Source organism: Schistocerca gregaria, chromosome 6 (assembly GCF_023897955.1).
Source record: "Schistocerca gregaria isolate iqSchGreg1 chromosome 6, iqSchGreg1.2, whole genome shotgun sequence".
In the NCBI taxonomy this organism is placed as follows: Eukaryota; Metazoa; Arthropoda; class Insecta; order Orthoptera; family Acrididae; genus Schistocerca; species Schistocerca gregaria.
This window is the reverse complement of record NC_064925.1, coordinates 206,466,120-206,483,169: the sequence shown is the minus strand read 5'-3', so window position 1 is coordinate 206,483,169 and position 17,050 is coordinate 206,466,120. Positions and strand designations below refer to the sequence as shown.

At 40.2% G+C, this 17,050-nt stretch overlaps 1 long non-coding RNA gene and 1 other non-coding gene across 2 annotated transcripts in view; both read right to left on the bottom strand.

Moving 5' to 3' along the window:
• Positions 1-17,050, bottom strand: part of LOC126278476 (uncharacterized) — a 211,573-nt gene that overhangs the window by 123,837 nt on the left and 70,686 nt on the right. The gene's annotated exons all lie outside the window — the stretch shown is intronic.
• Positions 8,479-8,587, bottom strand: LOC126279758 (U6 spliceosomal RNA). The gene has a single exon (XR_007551210.1). It is a non-coding gene; the product is annotated as a U6 spliceosomal RNA (small nuclear RNA).

Sequence of the window (17,050 nt, the reverse complement as noted above, 5' to 3'; positions counted from 1 at the left end):
TTGGTAATTATTGTTGCCACAACCACATCATGGTCACTGATACTAGTTTGATGTGGACATCCTCAAAGAGGTAAGGTCTATTTCTTGCAGTCCCATCATGAATGGCGTTTCCAACTATCTGTTCTAGATAGTTTTCAGAGAAAGCATTCAGTAAGGTTTCACAGGATGTCTTATCAAGTCCACTACTAACAATACTGTAATTTTCCCAATTAATTATTGGATGATTAAAGTCTCTACCCATGATTACAGTATGGTTGGGGAACTTACATGCAAGTGAACTGAGGTTATCGCTAAAGTTTTAGGTTACGTCAGGAGTCGAACTGATGTCCAAAATAAGGATCTAATTAGCATTTTACGCCCACTTCTGTTACTGAGTCTTGGCCAATCAATCTCACTTGCAACTTCAATTTCTACCTTGGTGGATTTGATTTTCTTCTGTTCTATGTCAAATACACCATTTCCATTTCCCATTTGCCTATCCTGTCGATATACACTTAATATTTTTCCAAAAATCTCACTGCTATTGATTTCAGGTTTCAGCCAGTTTTCTGTGCCTAGTAATAAGTGAGCTTTACTGCTTTTCATGAGCTCTTCAAATTCTGGTACTTTATTGAGAATGCTTCATCCTGTTTACCATTAGGATTTTAATACTCTCACCTGTGGGAGGCATTTCTTCCGATCTCACACTGATGTTTCTTGCTTTCCTACAGTTATGAACATAAGCTGCATAATTACATTTAAGATAATTGGCGTCTGTTTCTAAAAGATAAAATATATATATATATATATATATATATATATATATATATATATATATATATATATATATGTACACAACTGTATCTTCACGAAATTGGGATTCTGAAACTATGTTATCGACTGTTTATATGCAAATGTTACTTCCATAAACATCAGAATAAGTAGGACAAACTCAGGTTCCAACAAATAAAATGAAGCATCAAAATTACTGTTAGCCATACCACAACACTGTACATTGTCACAAGTACCATAGCAACGAGAAAACTCTATCGATATCCAAGAAAGGCTTCGACAAATACCAGCATTTACCTTCCTGACTCAATTAGTATACTAAAACTCTCTATTGTAAAAAATAAAAATAAAGAAATTTTCAATTTTAACATTCCGTTGATAATGAGGGACTAAAGACATAATATTACCTTAGAATAGGCAAGCACTAGTCTGTAAACATATTGAAGGAACCATCGCATAATTAAAATAAAATTATGTGTACTGTTGTTTTAGCTAGTGTAACAGGGGTGTTGCGGTTCATTTTATATATCAACAACTCTGCAGAATGTATGAATCTTACCCCCATGTGTTAGTGATGAGGATATTTATATATTACCTAATAGAAAAATTTGGAAGTATCTAGCATAACACTTGATGCAAAGACTAATGGAAAACCTAAATGTGGATGACCCAACATGGATTTCATTGTCACTTCTCTTTGATATGAGTACAGTTCCTCAACAGTGGCATATTTGTTCTGGTCAAGTAATTTCCAGAAGGAAATGGCGTGGGGGGGGGGGGGGGGGTGAGGAGGATTCGGGATTAAGTAACCGTTTTTGACGATCTCACATAAATATTGTTACTGAAATTCAACACTATTTCAATGATCATTTGGTCGTCACATTCACCAGACGATTACTACTAACAGAATATCCAAGGAGAGAACTTACTATTTTTGCAAAACAGAGGACATATGGCAAACAGCAGCATTTAATGTCAGCATCCAGTTTTTGGAGTCCCCGTTAAGGTGTAAGTCCCCGTTACATGCCCTCACACTGTCAATTGGGGGTGGTGCAGTCGGTAATGCTGCCTATCTTTTTCTCCCATTCCCCAGACCCAACAAACAGAAACCCTAAACATATGAAATTTAATCTAATCTCTTGAATAAAATTAATTAAATATCAGCAGCTTATTAATTTTTACTGAATGTGAAATGACTAAAAATTAGTCAATTATAAATCATTCATCAAATATAAAAATGAATGAAAGACTGTTAAATAATAATTTTCAAATGAAAAAAATCTCATGCATGAACAAAATTTAAGATTTTCAGGGTTAAGAGAAAAACATTTTAAAAATAAATTATTTTTAATGTGTCATTTTAAAATCTAATAAATTTTTTATCTTCTAAATTAGAATAAAACATAAAATAAGAGTAATGTATATGATGCATTTAAATTTGATTAAATATTTTAATAAACCAGAAGAGAAACAACTTAAATGTACTATTTCCAAATGTTATTTTAAACCTTATTTAATTATAGCGCATTTGAAACCTATGATGATCATGATGATATATATTTTTTTTTTAAAAAAAGAATGCAATTATGAATGTGAATAGACAAATTATAAGGAAACAGTTATAGAAATATGGGAAGAAATTGAAAAATTAAACACTTCCGTTTTTATAACTTAAAAAACAATGAATTGCCTTATAGATCTTGATCATTGCATCTGTTTTGTTTAAGATGTTGATGATGGTAACTGATCAAAAATATTAAAAGAGAATTATAATTACAAAATATATTAAAAAATTTCATCAGAATTTATATATTACTACAAGTGATTGTCAGTTAATAACCAAAAAAACTAAAAATTAAAAATTCTTATGTATACCCTGTGCTATGCAAATCCTTCTTTTTGATAGAAAACTATATAAGATAAAATATCATTATGAATTTTATCATTAAAAGTAGCACAGTGTTCCTAGTAGTTTTTTCATAATCGTTTTTCTTTGAGTCATATTTATGACATAAATAGGATAATTCCTAATAAATGAATCAGGATGTTTGTCCCTTTTTATCTGTGTAGCTTGTTTAAAATCATGAAATGAATTGTCAACTTTTAAGAAATTCCATATCTCTTCAAAGAAAAATTCATTCCTTCCATTAAATAAATATTCTCTAATTTAACATTATCAAATAAAGAAGAACCAACCAAATGATTTTTATGCATTGTTTGGGAAACAACAGAATTAAAATAAGGCATATCAAACCTTGCTGAACTCTAATGATTTACTGTGTCTAACTCAAAAAAAATTTTTATTACTCAACCCAGCTATTTCTATAGTTTGTAATTCAAAGAAAGATATTGGTATTTTAGGATTTATGGTTCTTTCATGCTCTACTTCAAGTTCATAATGAGGGTCATGTTTAACAATAGGTATTCTACTTTCAGTATTTTCAACAACCACTTTTGCTTCTTTTGGTAGTGTAACCCTTATTTATAGCCCAGCATCATTTTTATCAAATCATTTAAGAATGTCTTCATTTGCCCTGGAGCTCCAAGTAAAAATTACATTTAAATCCCCATCCCACATCACTTTCATATCAATTAATCAGAAGGGGATGAAGTTAAATTTAGTAAAATTATGAAGAAATAAAAGAATGTTCTATTCATGACAAATATTATTTTCTTTTCTTATAGGTGCAAAATTAAATAATTTTGCAATGATTTATCAATTAATTTTTATTTGATTTTCATCTGATGTAGGGTAACCTGTTCCATCAGCTCCAATAAGACTGAATCTCATATGAAGTTGAGCCTGATTAGGTTGATCCCAACCATCTCCTATATCTATATTAATTTCTATTTCTTCATTAAAAATATTCAAGTTGTTGCCATTTTTCTCAGTCACTGAAAAAGGGTAATATTGATAGCCTTCAATTGTATTCATTTATAAAGATTAAAATTTGTAGAGAGTAAAATTTTTAATTCATTTCTAAATTAATTTTTGTAGTAGCTCCATAAAAATTACCAAATTACGATTTTAATCAGCAACATTTATTTCTAAATCCAGAATTCCTATATCATGAATTGAAACAAACAAAGGATATTTTTGCTCAAAAATTATAAGAAGACCAAATTCTAAATTAGGTTTGTCTTTTTCAACAAATGTCCCATTTCCTAAATTAAAATTTGTATTTATTAATTCTAATGATAATGGGGAAATGGGAAGCCAGTGACTAATCAAGTTATGTGAAGTATCTATGAGACTGACCACATACTGTCAAACTCTTAGAAAAATATATCCTCTTCATTCTGGAGATAGAAAGGGCAAATAAGTTGTGAAGAACTATTGCACAATCAGCTTAACTCTTTATGCACCAAAGCTGCTAACAGGAATAATATGCAGAAGAGTGGAACGTCTTCAACCACGTAAAACATGTTAAAAAATTTGTAAGGCGGGAAGCAACCTTTCACCCCTATTCTTCAATCTGTACATCAAAGAATCAATGGTGCAAGTAACAGAAAAGTTCAAAAGTGTGTATTAAAATTGAGGTTGAAAGGATATCAACAATAAATTTCGTTGATGGCACTCCTGTGTTCAGTGAAAGTGAAGAAGAATAACAGGATCTGTTAAGGAATGAACCATCTACAGTATATATCATATGAATTGAGAGTAAACTAGAGAAAAACAAAAGTAGTTAGATCTAGCAGAAATAAGAACAGCGAGAAACTTAACATAAAAATTGGTGGTCATACAGTAGACGAAGTTAAGGATTTCTACTACCTTGGAAGCAAAATAACCCATGATGGACGACGATAGGAGGACATATAAAGGAGACTATCTCGGGCAAAGATGGCATTCCTGGCCTAAGGAGGTCTTATCGTATCAGACATAGGTCTACTTTTGAAGAAGAAATTCCTGAGAACGTACTTTTGGAGCACAGCATTTTATGGTAGTGAATCGTGAACAAAGGGAAAACAGGGGCAGAAAAAGAATATAGAAAATTAAGTGCACTGAAAAGATAGGGAATGAGGAGCTTCCTGCAGAATCAGTGAAGAAAGGACCGTATGGACATGTGTTAAGACATCAGGGAATAGCCTCCATGGTACTAGAGGGAATGCCTGCCGGGGTGGCCGAGCGGTTCTAGACGCTATAGTGTGGAACCGCGAGACCGCTCCGGTCGCAGGTTCCAATCCTGCCTCGGGCATGGATGTGTGTGCTGTCGTTAGGTTAGTTAGGTTTAAGTAGTTCTAAGTTCTAGGCGACTGACGACCTTAGAAGCTAAGTCCCATAGTGCTCAGAGCTATTTGAACCATTTTGAACTAGAGGGAAAACACTGTAGGGGAAGTCAGAGATCGGAATACGATCAGCAAATAATTGATGACATAGTGTGCAAGTGCTACTCTGAGATGAACAGGTTGGCCTTGGAGAGCAATTCGTGCCAGGCCACACCAGCGTAGGCAGAAGACGGATGACTAAAATTCAGTGCAGACTGTCGAATGTGTCTACAAGGAACAGTGTACCATGCACATCGATGTAAGACGATTTACGAACAATAATCGTTCAAAGATGTTAACCCAACCGACAGGGCCCAAAGACGAATTTCACAACTTCTCAAAGACAAATGTTTTCAGGAGTGTAGTGTGATCCAATGAGTCAAGGTTGGTTTCTTACCAAACGATGCAATACATTGAGTGCGCAGACAGCTCAATAAGGCGTTTTGCCCAAATTATGTCTTAGTGATGTATTTTAGGCTGGAGTCGATTTGATGATGTTGGGGATGTTTTTCAACCCATGACTCTGACCCACTCATTCAGGTTACTGTGAACATGGACTCGGATGATTTCAACATTCTCGGTGAACAAGTAGTGCTCCCTTTTCTGCAACTTCGTAATAAGTATGTTGCGGGCACTTCTATCCTCCCAGTCGGTAACAATCGTGTTCACAAGGCTGAGCAAATACGTTCTAGTTTAACGTACAGGCACCTTATCACACCTCGTCTGGCCTTCCAAATTACCGTCACTGCAGATGTACGGGAACATTTGGGACGTCGGGTAAAACTGTTGTTGTCAACAACACCACAGTCTGGTACCTGTACGGGGTGTAGTCACGAGTGAGCTGATTCAGCTGGGTACGGAATACATCGTAGCATGAAGGCCATTATCAATGCTAGAGGCGGCGTTACATGGTGTGAGATGTATACATTTGGTGTACGCCTACTGTTTTGCCTGTATAGTTCGATACGACACATAAACATTACAGATGTGTGCAGGAAGAGTGCCATTGAGGTTCTGTAAGGTGCCGGCAGAGCATGCGAACATTTTACTAACTTAGCCGTTTCGGAAATGCTTTCACCCTTGACCTGAAAGGCAATGATCATCCCATGCTAGACGTCGGATAAATGGCTCCGTTTCGGCATTACAACAACGACTGCACTGTTTCATCTCGTCCCCCAGATAGATTAACGTAACCTCCACTGCTAGTGCTGCCTCGTGCCTTCTGTAAGTGGTTACTGCATGTTGATTCGAACATACGCGATGGTCACATTAATGTGGCTGGACCTTGAACCTAAAATCATTTGTAAAGTACTGAATTTACGTAAGAAATGAAAAATAATTCACTATATATGTAACGTTAGTAAAATGTCAGAGGTGTCGAATGCCTTTCGGAAATAAATGGAGAGAGAATCTATCTGTCCCTGCGATCTGCAATTCAAACGAATCATCTTTCGCGAAATCGAGCTACTACTTTGAGAAAATCTTTCTCCAGGAATGCTGTGTCTCAGTTTATGATATGCACTAGGATCTTGCTGTGAACGGTCATTAGATATAATGGTGTGTTATGGTGTGCATCCTCAACTTTAACCTACACATGCACAGAAGTGAACTGCAGTATTTTAGTGTTACGTTGGCTGCTCGTCGAATACGAATTAGATAAGACGCTAATCTGCAGGCATATTCCGTGTACACAAACTGTAGTATCAGGGCTGGCACCTTATTCGCTTTGATTTGTTACAATTATATCGCAACTGCCCATATCAGCAGCAGTCATTAGCAACTCACTGAGTCGATATAAGATACATCAGAAGTGAACTCATGCGTGTTTCGCATTTTTAAATTTACACCGTTGTCTGCAAATTGAACAGTTCTGAACAACAAATAATTTCGTTCACAGGGACACTAAAACTGGTCACATATAAGATAGGGCCTAATGGCATAATTTTGTCAGGTTAAATAAATAAACTGTTATAGCATTGCATGCTGTGTTGTTCGTAACTGTGCCCCTGATAACCAACTATCACTCATCCAGACTCGACCCCAGATCCGTCATCAATTAGCGCTGACCACTAATATGGCGATCTACGGTCACGAAAATTTAAATAAACTGACCAAAACTTTTTGGAATTGAAAAATGAAACTTTATATCACTGTGTCACTGGTCGGTGACCATAAATGTTTTAAAGTACTTCATGTGGGATATCTGGACGGGACGCGGTGAGTGATTTCGTAAATCAAACATATAGCTATTATGGGTAACAATGGACAACCATTCAGTTATTTAATCTAGCTGGTAGGTCGTAAATTTATTCGAACTCTCAAGTACAAGCTGTACCTCTACAAACATAATCTTGCTCAAATTACTATGCAAACCCCGACTGTCACCCGATATCACAGTGCAAGCACTGCAGTATTCATTATACGTCTTCGTTAAGTCGATATTTGACAGAATTTAAGCTAGCACCCAGTATTTACTCCTTCCACCCACAAATTATCAACAAGACTCTAAGCGGTCACCAGTTTTCTTAAAGGTAACGTATTCCACTACACAGCTGATGGTTGTACACAAACGCAACTGCGAATACATTTTGTGTGTTACTGAAATGTTTACAGTTGCTCAGTCTCCATCGCTCTGTTCATAACGAATCCTACCTGCGTTATACCATTTTATGCTGCTGTTCATATTATCCTATACCCTCCCGAAAATCCTTGTTTTCTTTCTATTTCAGTTCTCTGACCTTCACTATATCTAGATTCAGCCTTTGCATTTAACTTTTCAGATTTTCTAGTTTTCGTACTAAATTCAGACTTCTGACATTCCATGCTCCGACTCGTTAGTTATTCCATCTTTTTCTCTTGGTCAAAAATGGTTCAAATGGCTCTGAGTACTATGGGACTTAACTGCAAAAAGGTCATCAGTCTCCTGGAACTTAGAACTACTTAAACCTAAATAACCTAAGGACATCACACACATCCATGCCCGAGGCAGGATTCGAATCTGCGACCGTAGCGGTCGCGCGGTTCCAGACTGTAGCGCCTAGAACCGCTCGGCCACTTAGGCCGGCCTCGTAGTCATATCCCCCTTGACGGCCCCCTCTGGGAGATACGAATGGGGGACTTACCAAGAACATTTCGCCATTGGAGAGATCATCATAACCTTTCTTTCATTTATAGTCCACGTGTCCTGTGGAGACCCTTTATGTATATTCAGTGCAGCGGTTTTCATTCTTCTGCATCCTCGTACCGTTGATCATTGCTGATTCTTCAGCCTTTTAGGGTCAGTTTCCCATTTCAAGGACGTCTCGCCACTCCTCCGCCGTCTTTGAGAAGGGCGTTGGTAGAACGGTAGACCTCGGCCGCCAATGCTGAAGATTTTCTTTCAGCATTTAAGCATTGGCGAGGTTCGAAATCGAGGCCCAGGATGTTTTGATTACTAATCAGAAACACTACCCACATTTTTTTATTTATTTTGCGTGTCATCCTTGCGCAGGGTCCATGCTAAATTACTCTGCACGTTTCCAACTTTAGCATATGTCGCCGAAGGAAGTACTGCTTTAGACCACGAGTACATAACTTACCGTGTGATAAGAGATGAATTACTGACTCTTCTGATTACAGTACACATCGAAAAACGATTGTCTTTGAGATGGTATGACACTCGCCTTTTCTCTGTCGGTTAGGATTTTTGTATGCCCACGTCCTAAAGTCGTCTTACATGACTGCAAATAGAAAACTATTCGTTGTAGGCACGTTGGACAGTCATCATTGACACACGAATAATACATGTAACTTCATTTAGCGTGTGGTCGTCGGCACGTCCAAAAAGCAGTAGTTGCTTTGTGTCATTCTGTTATGTCTCCCTGTCGATCTTTCTTACGGCGCCAATTCCATATAGTTGACTAGCATATACACACCACTTGCAGGTCGGCAGATGGTGCCCAAATGACCGCCTGGTACCAGATCTACACTTTCTGCAGCGCTCCAAAGTGACTACTGTGCTCTTCCAAGAATATGTCTAATATATTGTCCGGTAAGCTTACTTTACAGCCACACTTATTAACAGTCGCGATAGGCATTCTGTTGGAAATTTGACGCGAAAGGATTAAAAATGTGTTAGATATGTTTCATTGTAAGGGAAAAATGTGTAACGTAATAGCGAAGTTAATGTCGAAATGTTGGTGACAAAACGTGCTACTGGAGTGTATATGGCTGCAGCTGCAGTGGAGTCACTTGAAATCCAAATTCCACAGTTATATTTACCAGTACTGTCTTTCTTCCTGGTGAAAAAAATCTTTTACAATACACCATGTATGGCTGTGTGAATAATAGATATGGAGTACTCAGTAAATTCATGGTTTCTTTCATATTTGCGAAGTGTCATTATCTTTGTGTACAACAATGCATGGACACGAACGGACTGTTAGAAATGTATCAAAAATCTTATACTGGGGATTAAAAACGATCGTTAGCATTTGTATGCTCTATTTCACCATGAACAGCCATACCACGGAAAAATTCAGCTAATTCCATTTTACGACGCAACTGTTTCAACCTTTCATTACAGTTTAAGAGTGATTGCTGCCATGCTCTTTGGGATCCATGATAATTAAAACTTACATACTGGGTAACTGTTTATTTTTGAAAATGATTAACGAGGAGATATCTACTAGACAAGAATGTAACGTAATCCATCCTTAGTTAAACTACGCGTAAAATCTTCAAAACTATAGAGTGAAACGTCCTAGCAGATTAAAACTGTGTGCCGAACTGAGACTCAAGATCGGGACATTCGCATTTCGCAGGCAAATACTCAGCCTTCTGAGCTACCCAAGCACGACTCACGATCCGTCCCCAAAGCTGTAATTCCGCCTGTATCTCGTTTCCTACCTTCCAATCTCAGGTAAAAGACAAGGTACTGGCGGAATTAAAGCTATGATGACGGGTAGTGAGTCGTGCTTGGGTAGCTCACATGGTAGAGTACTTACTCGCAAAAGGTAAAGGTCGCTCCGGTACACAGTTTTAATCTGCCAGGAAGTTTCATATCAGCTCACACCCCGCTGCATAGTGAAAATTTCATTCTGTTTCTTGCTTTCTTTAAACTAGTAAATCTCGATATAAATACACTTACATGATATTAAATAAAAAGTATCACGTAACGTGCCGGAGCTTTGTATTTCAAAATGGTAAATGTCTCTGCTAACGTCAGGTGCATTTTATCATGTGAGGATTACTGCAGCTATTTTATTGAAAGCTTCTGTAGCATTAACGATGTTCACGGCTTATAACAATTTACTGGCGAAACATTTTTGATTAATGCATGTCACACAACTACCACTTAATTACAGTGGTAGTTAAATATCCCTTTACTGCTACTGCGGATGCTTTCCTATGTTAATTCATGTCTGCGCCTCTATTGTGAGTGCTGATGTGCTAGTACGTCAAACAGCGTTGATAACAGGGGACACTTTATCGGTATAGATTTTGTACATGCTTTCACGTTGCTAATGTGTCCACTTAATTCAGTAGCTTTCCAAAAAGCATAGTAAAATAGTAGTCTAAAACGGCGTAGTTTGCGCTGTTACGTTACGCTGCGGAAAAACGCAAGCAATTTGCTAACCGGTAGATCGATTGCCACACGGACAAGTCACTGAAAAAATTAGAAATTGCGGACAGGTTTCACACTATACCACAGCTTCGACAAGTAGCTACGATGTAAAAGTATGTGGCTTTCTCAAAGAACTTTTGATCGGTAAAACTTAACCCAATACGGATGTTGAACAGAAGCGAAAGAAATATGAGGTGAGGCCGCAGGAATCGAAGTAGGACAGCATGACTTCACTATACGACAACGATTTATCAGATAGAGTCACTGCTAGTGATGCTTTTGTCTACATGAAGCACTGTGTCACTGTATGACTGTAAGTAAATGGGGAACGATTCAGTGTTTCTCCTTGAAGTTCCAACACCAGTCATCCTTAAGTGTGTAAAAAATGATAGATAACAGCCATAAAGAAGTAAAAGGAAGTCTCTGGTTGAATAGTTAACCTTTGGAGACAATCACATCGCAAGAATACTTGCGGAGAGTGATGTGAACCGTAAGACAAGGGATGAACGCCTGAAATTTGAATGGAAGATAGGTTCGTTGATGGAATTCTGGTAAAATCAGTGACTCTGTTAACCAAAGACGTTAGTACGACCTACTCTAGAATTCTCTCCCCGGTCAATGGAGTCCTTAACATATAGTCCTGCTGTAGGCATCGAAGAAATTCAGAGCTAAGGTCGTAAGAAGCCGTTGTTTCCCAAAGGCATGTGCAGGAAAGGAGCTTAAGAAACACAAATGGCAATCTTTGAAAGGCCATCCATGTGAAGTTGAATTGAGTTTAGAAAACTGGTATGCAATGGAAATAGACTAATCGGCCTGGACCCATCTCGTTATCTACTAATAGTCTCAATGTCTTCTATATACACTCCTGGAAATGGAACACATTGACACCGGTGTGTCAAACCCACCATACTTGCTCCGGACACTGCGAGACGGCTGTACAAGCAATGATCACACGCACGGCACAGCGGACACACCAGGAACCTCGGTGTTGGCCGTCGAATGGAGCTAGCTGCGCAGCATTTGTGCACCGCCGCCGTCAGTGTCAGCCAGTTTGCCGTGGCATACGGAGCTCCATAGCAGTCTTTAACACTGGTAGCATGCCGCGACAGCGTGGACGTGAACCTTATGTGCAGTTGACGGACTTTGAGCGAGGGCGTATAGTGGGCATGCGGGAGGCCGGGTGGACGTACCGCCGAATTGCTCAACACGTGGGGCGTGAGGTCTCCACAGTACATCGATGTTGTCGCCAGTGGTCGGCGGAAGGTGCACGTGCCCGTCGACCTGGGACCGGACCGCAGCGACGCACGGATGCACGCCAAGACCGTAGGATCCTACGCAGTGCCGTAGGGGACCGCACCGCCACTTCCCAGCAAATTAGGGACACTGTTGCTCCTGGGGTATCGGCGAGGACCATTCGCAACCGTCTCCATGAAGCTGGGCTACGGTCCCGCACACCGTTAGGCCGTCTTCCGCTCACGCCCCAACATCGTGCAGCCCGCCTCCAGTGGTGTCGCGACAGGCGTGAATGGAGGGACGAATGGAGACGTGTCGTCTTCAGCGATGAGAGTCGCTTCTGCCTTGGTGCCAATGATGGTCGTGTGCGTGTTTGGCGCCGTGCAGGTGAGCGCCACAATCAGGACTGCATACGACCGAGGCACACAGGGCCAACACCCGGCATCATGGTGTGGGGAGCGATCTCCTACACTGGCCGTACACCTCTGGTGATCGTCGAGGGGACACTGAATAGTGCACGGTACATCCAAACCGTCATCGAACCCATCGTTCTACCATTCCTAGACCGGCAAGGGAACTTTCTGTTCCAACAGGACAATGCACGTCCGCATGTATCCCGTGCCACCCAACGTGCTCTAGAAGGTGTAAGTCAACTACCCTGGCCAGCAAGATCTCCGGATCTGTCCCCCATTGAGCATGTTTGGGACCTGATGAAGCGTCGTCTCACGCGGTCTGCACGTCCAGCATGAACGCTAGTCCAACTGAGGCGCCAGGTGGAAATGGCATGGCAAGCCGTTCCACAGGACTACATCCAGCATATCTACGATCGTCTCCATGGGAGAATAGCAGCCTGCATTGCTGCGAAAGGTGGATATACACTGTACTAGGGCCGACATTGTGCATGCTCTGTTGCCTGTGTCTATGTGCCTGTGGTTCTGTCAGTGTGATCATGTGATGTATCTGACCCCAGGAGTGTGTCAATAAAGTTTCCCCTTCCTGGGACAATGAATTCACGGTGTTCTTATTTCAATTTCCAGGAGTGTACAAATTATAACAGTATTTGCACATATGCTTCCCAATACTGGACTAGTGTTAGTGGCCATTCACCAAAGATTCTTGAATAAACGGTTTCCTCTGTTCTCTGTCCTTGAAGGTAATTGAGTGATTCTTCGTTACATCAGTCGCTTTTTGTGTACATTTCGTGCCACGTCACCCGTGCATAACGTCACTTACGAACGTTCTTTCCACTAGGAGTTTCTGACAGATTAAAATACTGAAAATCTTTATGACTTGATTCAGTCAACACGTTCATCATTGTGGCAACTACTGCCTCTTTCAAACAACTCCCACCCTACTTCCTCCTGCATTGCCTTTCCAATTTCATTTCAGCAAGTCTCCGTTTCACGACCTAATCTTTTACTTCATCTGCAAATCACTGAAGGGTATGGCGGAGGTTACGTCCCATTGTACCACCTGTTAGGGATTTTTTTCCGTTCTGTTCACGTATGTAGCACGGAAAGAATGTTGTTTAAATGTCTCCGTGCGTGCTGTAATGAATATAACCTTGTCCTCACGATTCCTACGGGAGCGATGCTTAGGGGTTTCTAGTACTCCTAGAGTCATCATCTGAAGCCGGTTCTTGAATCTTTGTAGGTAGGTTTGCTCGCGATAGTTTATGTTTACCTTCAAGAGCAAGCCAGTTCAGTTTCATCAGCATCTCTGTTACAGTCTTCTACGGATCACTATAAACCTGTGACCATTCCTGATGCCTTTCTCTGTATACGGTCAGCGTCCTCTGTTAGTCCCCCATGAACAGTATTCTGGAAAAGGTAGCACGAATCATTTGTAAGCAATCACCTTCGTAGACTCACTGCATTTTCCCAATATTCTACGAATAAACTGAAGTCCACCATCTATTTTACCCTCAGCTGAGCATAAGTTATCATTCCATTTCACATCCCTACTACACGTTGCACCCGGGTATTTGCATGAGCTGGCCGATGCCAACGGTGAATCTTCGATATTATGGTCACAGGATACCGAAAGACGTGTTTTTCGTTTTGTGGAGTGGAAAATTTTATATTTCTCATCATTTAAAGCAAGTTGCCTATCCTGGCAGCACTTTGAAATCTGACTGAATATTTATGCCGCATCTTTCAGACAGTACGTAATTACAAATAACTGCATCATCTGGAAAAGTCTGAGGCTACTATTAGTATTGCCCGTAAGTTCATTAACGTACGACATGAACAGCAAAAGTTTCAACACATCTCCATGGGACACACCCGAAGTTACTTCTACATTTGTCGTGGACTCTCCATCCAAGATAACATGTTTCGTCTTCCCTACCAAAATATCTTCAGATCAGTCACAAATTTCGTCTGATACCACATACTATTTTACTTTGTGGTACTGAGTCAATTGCTTTTCGGAAATCAAGAAATACTGCATTACCTGACTGCCTTGATCCAAAGTTTCCACGATGTGATGTGAGAAAAGTGTGAGTTGAGTTCCATATGATCGATGTATGCGTGAAGAAGGCGATTTTGTTCGATATATCTCATTATGTTTGAGCTGATAATGCGTTATAATATCCTGAATCAAACTGATGTCAAGGACATTGGTCCGTAGTACGTGGATGACATTTATTACACTTCTTTTAAACATGTGTGAACTATCCTTCCTTCCAAATAGCGGGCACGTTTTTTTGTCGAGGGGTCAACGACAAATTATAGCTTAAAGAGGGTCTAACACAACCGCAAACCAGCTTAAAACCCTAAAGGAATTCCGTCATATCCCGGAGTTTTGTTCAGTTTTAACAATTTCAGCTTTTTCTCAACACCACTGGCACTAACACGAATTTCACTCACATTTTCAGTATTACGAGAATTAAATTGGGTCACGTTTCCAGATTTTTCCTTAGTGAAGGAACATATGAAAATGGAGTTAAGCATTTCAACTTTTGCTTCGCTGCCCTCAGTCTCGCCGGCCGGCGTGGCCGAGCGGTTCTAGGCGCTACATTCTGGACCCGCGCGATCACTACGGTCGCAGGTTCGAATCCTGCCTCGGGCATGGATGTGTGTGATGTCCTTAGGTTAGTTAGGTTTAAGTAGTTCTAAGTTCTAGGGGACTGATGACCTCCGAATTAAGTCCCATAGTGCTCAGAGCCATTTGAACCATTGGGACCCTCAGCCTCAGTTCCCGTCTCATTCGCTAGGGACTGGATACTAACTTTGGTGCCACTAACCGCTTTTACGTACGACAAGAATTTCTTTGGGTTTTGTGAAAGATCATTCGAAAATATTCTGGTACGGTAATCACTAAAGGTCTTACCCATCGCTCTCTTGACAGCCAAACGACTGTCATTCAGCAGCTCTCTATCTACAGCACTACGCTTCGTTTCGTACCTATTATGCAGTAATCTTTGTTTGTTTAGACTTTCGTTTACAGTTGTATTCTATGGAGAATCCTTCCCATCATGAACTGTTCTACTGGCTACATATCTGTTTAGTGCATAGTCAACTATTCCTTTAAGCTTGAGACATCGTTCCTGTATATGCTCCTGTCCTTAAATAAAAGTTTCAAGTTTCTCATTGAGGTATGACTCTACATTTCCTTTGTCTGGTTTTCTGTACATATAAATCTTTCTGTTTGTTTTAGTTGCCACTTGTACTTTGGTATTCATTCTTCTTACAACTGTCTCATGATCACTAATACTAGTTTCGATGTGGATATCCTCAGACGGCTCAAGTTCTTTGTTACCATTAAATCTAATATACCGGGTGATCAAAAAGTCAGTATAAATTTGAAAACTTAATAAACCACGGAATAATGTAGACAGGCAGATAAATATTGACACACATGCTTGGAATAACATGGGGTTTTATTAGAACCAAAATGCAGGATGGCGCTCCACCCCATATTGCTAGACGCCTGAAAGATCCCTTGCGCGCGTCGTTTGGTGATGGTCGTGTGCTCAGCCGCCAATTTCGTCATGTTTGGCCTCCCAGGTCCCCAGACCGCAGTCCGTGCGATTATTGGCTTTGGGGTTACCTGAAATCGCAAGTGTATCGTGATCGACCGACATATGTAGGGATGCTGAAAGACAACATCCAACGCCAATGCCTCACCATAACTTCGGACGTGCTTTACAGTGCTGTTCACAACATTATTCCTCGACTACAGCTATTGTTGAGGAATGATGGTGGACATATTGAGCATTTCCTACAAAGAACATCATCTTTGCTTTGTCTTACTTTGTTATGCCAATTATTGCTATTCTGATCAGATGAAGCGCCATCTGTCGGACATTTTTTGAACTTTTGTAATTTTTTTGTTCTAATAAAACCCCATGTCATTCCAAGCATGTTTGTCAATTTCTACCTCTCTATCAACATTATTCCGTGACTTATTCATTTTTCAAATTTATACAGATTTTTTGATCACCCAGTATTCCTATCAGGTTGTATTCCGAATTATTGTAAGACAAAGCATTTAGTAATGTTTCACAGGATTTCTTGTCACTCCCACCAATAACTGCAATTTTCCCAGTTGTTTTATGGACTGGGGGCTGAACCGCACAGTAATCCTGGGTTCGGTGTGGGGCGCCGGTGGGGTGGGTGGACTGCTGTGGCCTGCTGAGGATTGCGGCGGGACGAAGCCTCTGTGTCGTTTCTAGGTCCCCAGGACTCGTTCACGGTAATTAAGTTGTTAAAAAAGTAACCTAGATAGGCTTGACACAATTGAAACATTTCCGTTACTGCCTCTGTCTGGCAGGCTTTTGGCGCCTGTACTGTCGCGATGTACCGTCATGTTTAAAATATCGTGCGGGACATCGTATGCTGGCCTATTTCCAATTTTTTCACATCGTTTCAATTGTGCAATCTCAATCATGGAGAACGAGGGCCCCCACTTCCCTGGTGATTTACAATTCTTCACAGGAGAGATGGCCTGCCCCTTCGTCCATCATCGGTCAGGCTTGTCTGACTAAAATGGAAGCGCCTGTGCCACCTAATCCTGGTGTTTTACGGTAGTGCATCGTTTTCACGCGCTTCCACTTACTCCGAGCGGACAGTGCACCATTGTTTACTTTTACGTTCAGAAAATGAATTAAGGCACAATTTTGTTTTGTGTGCTCTAGCGGCGTGCTGTGGTTCTGTGTCACGATATTTCAGT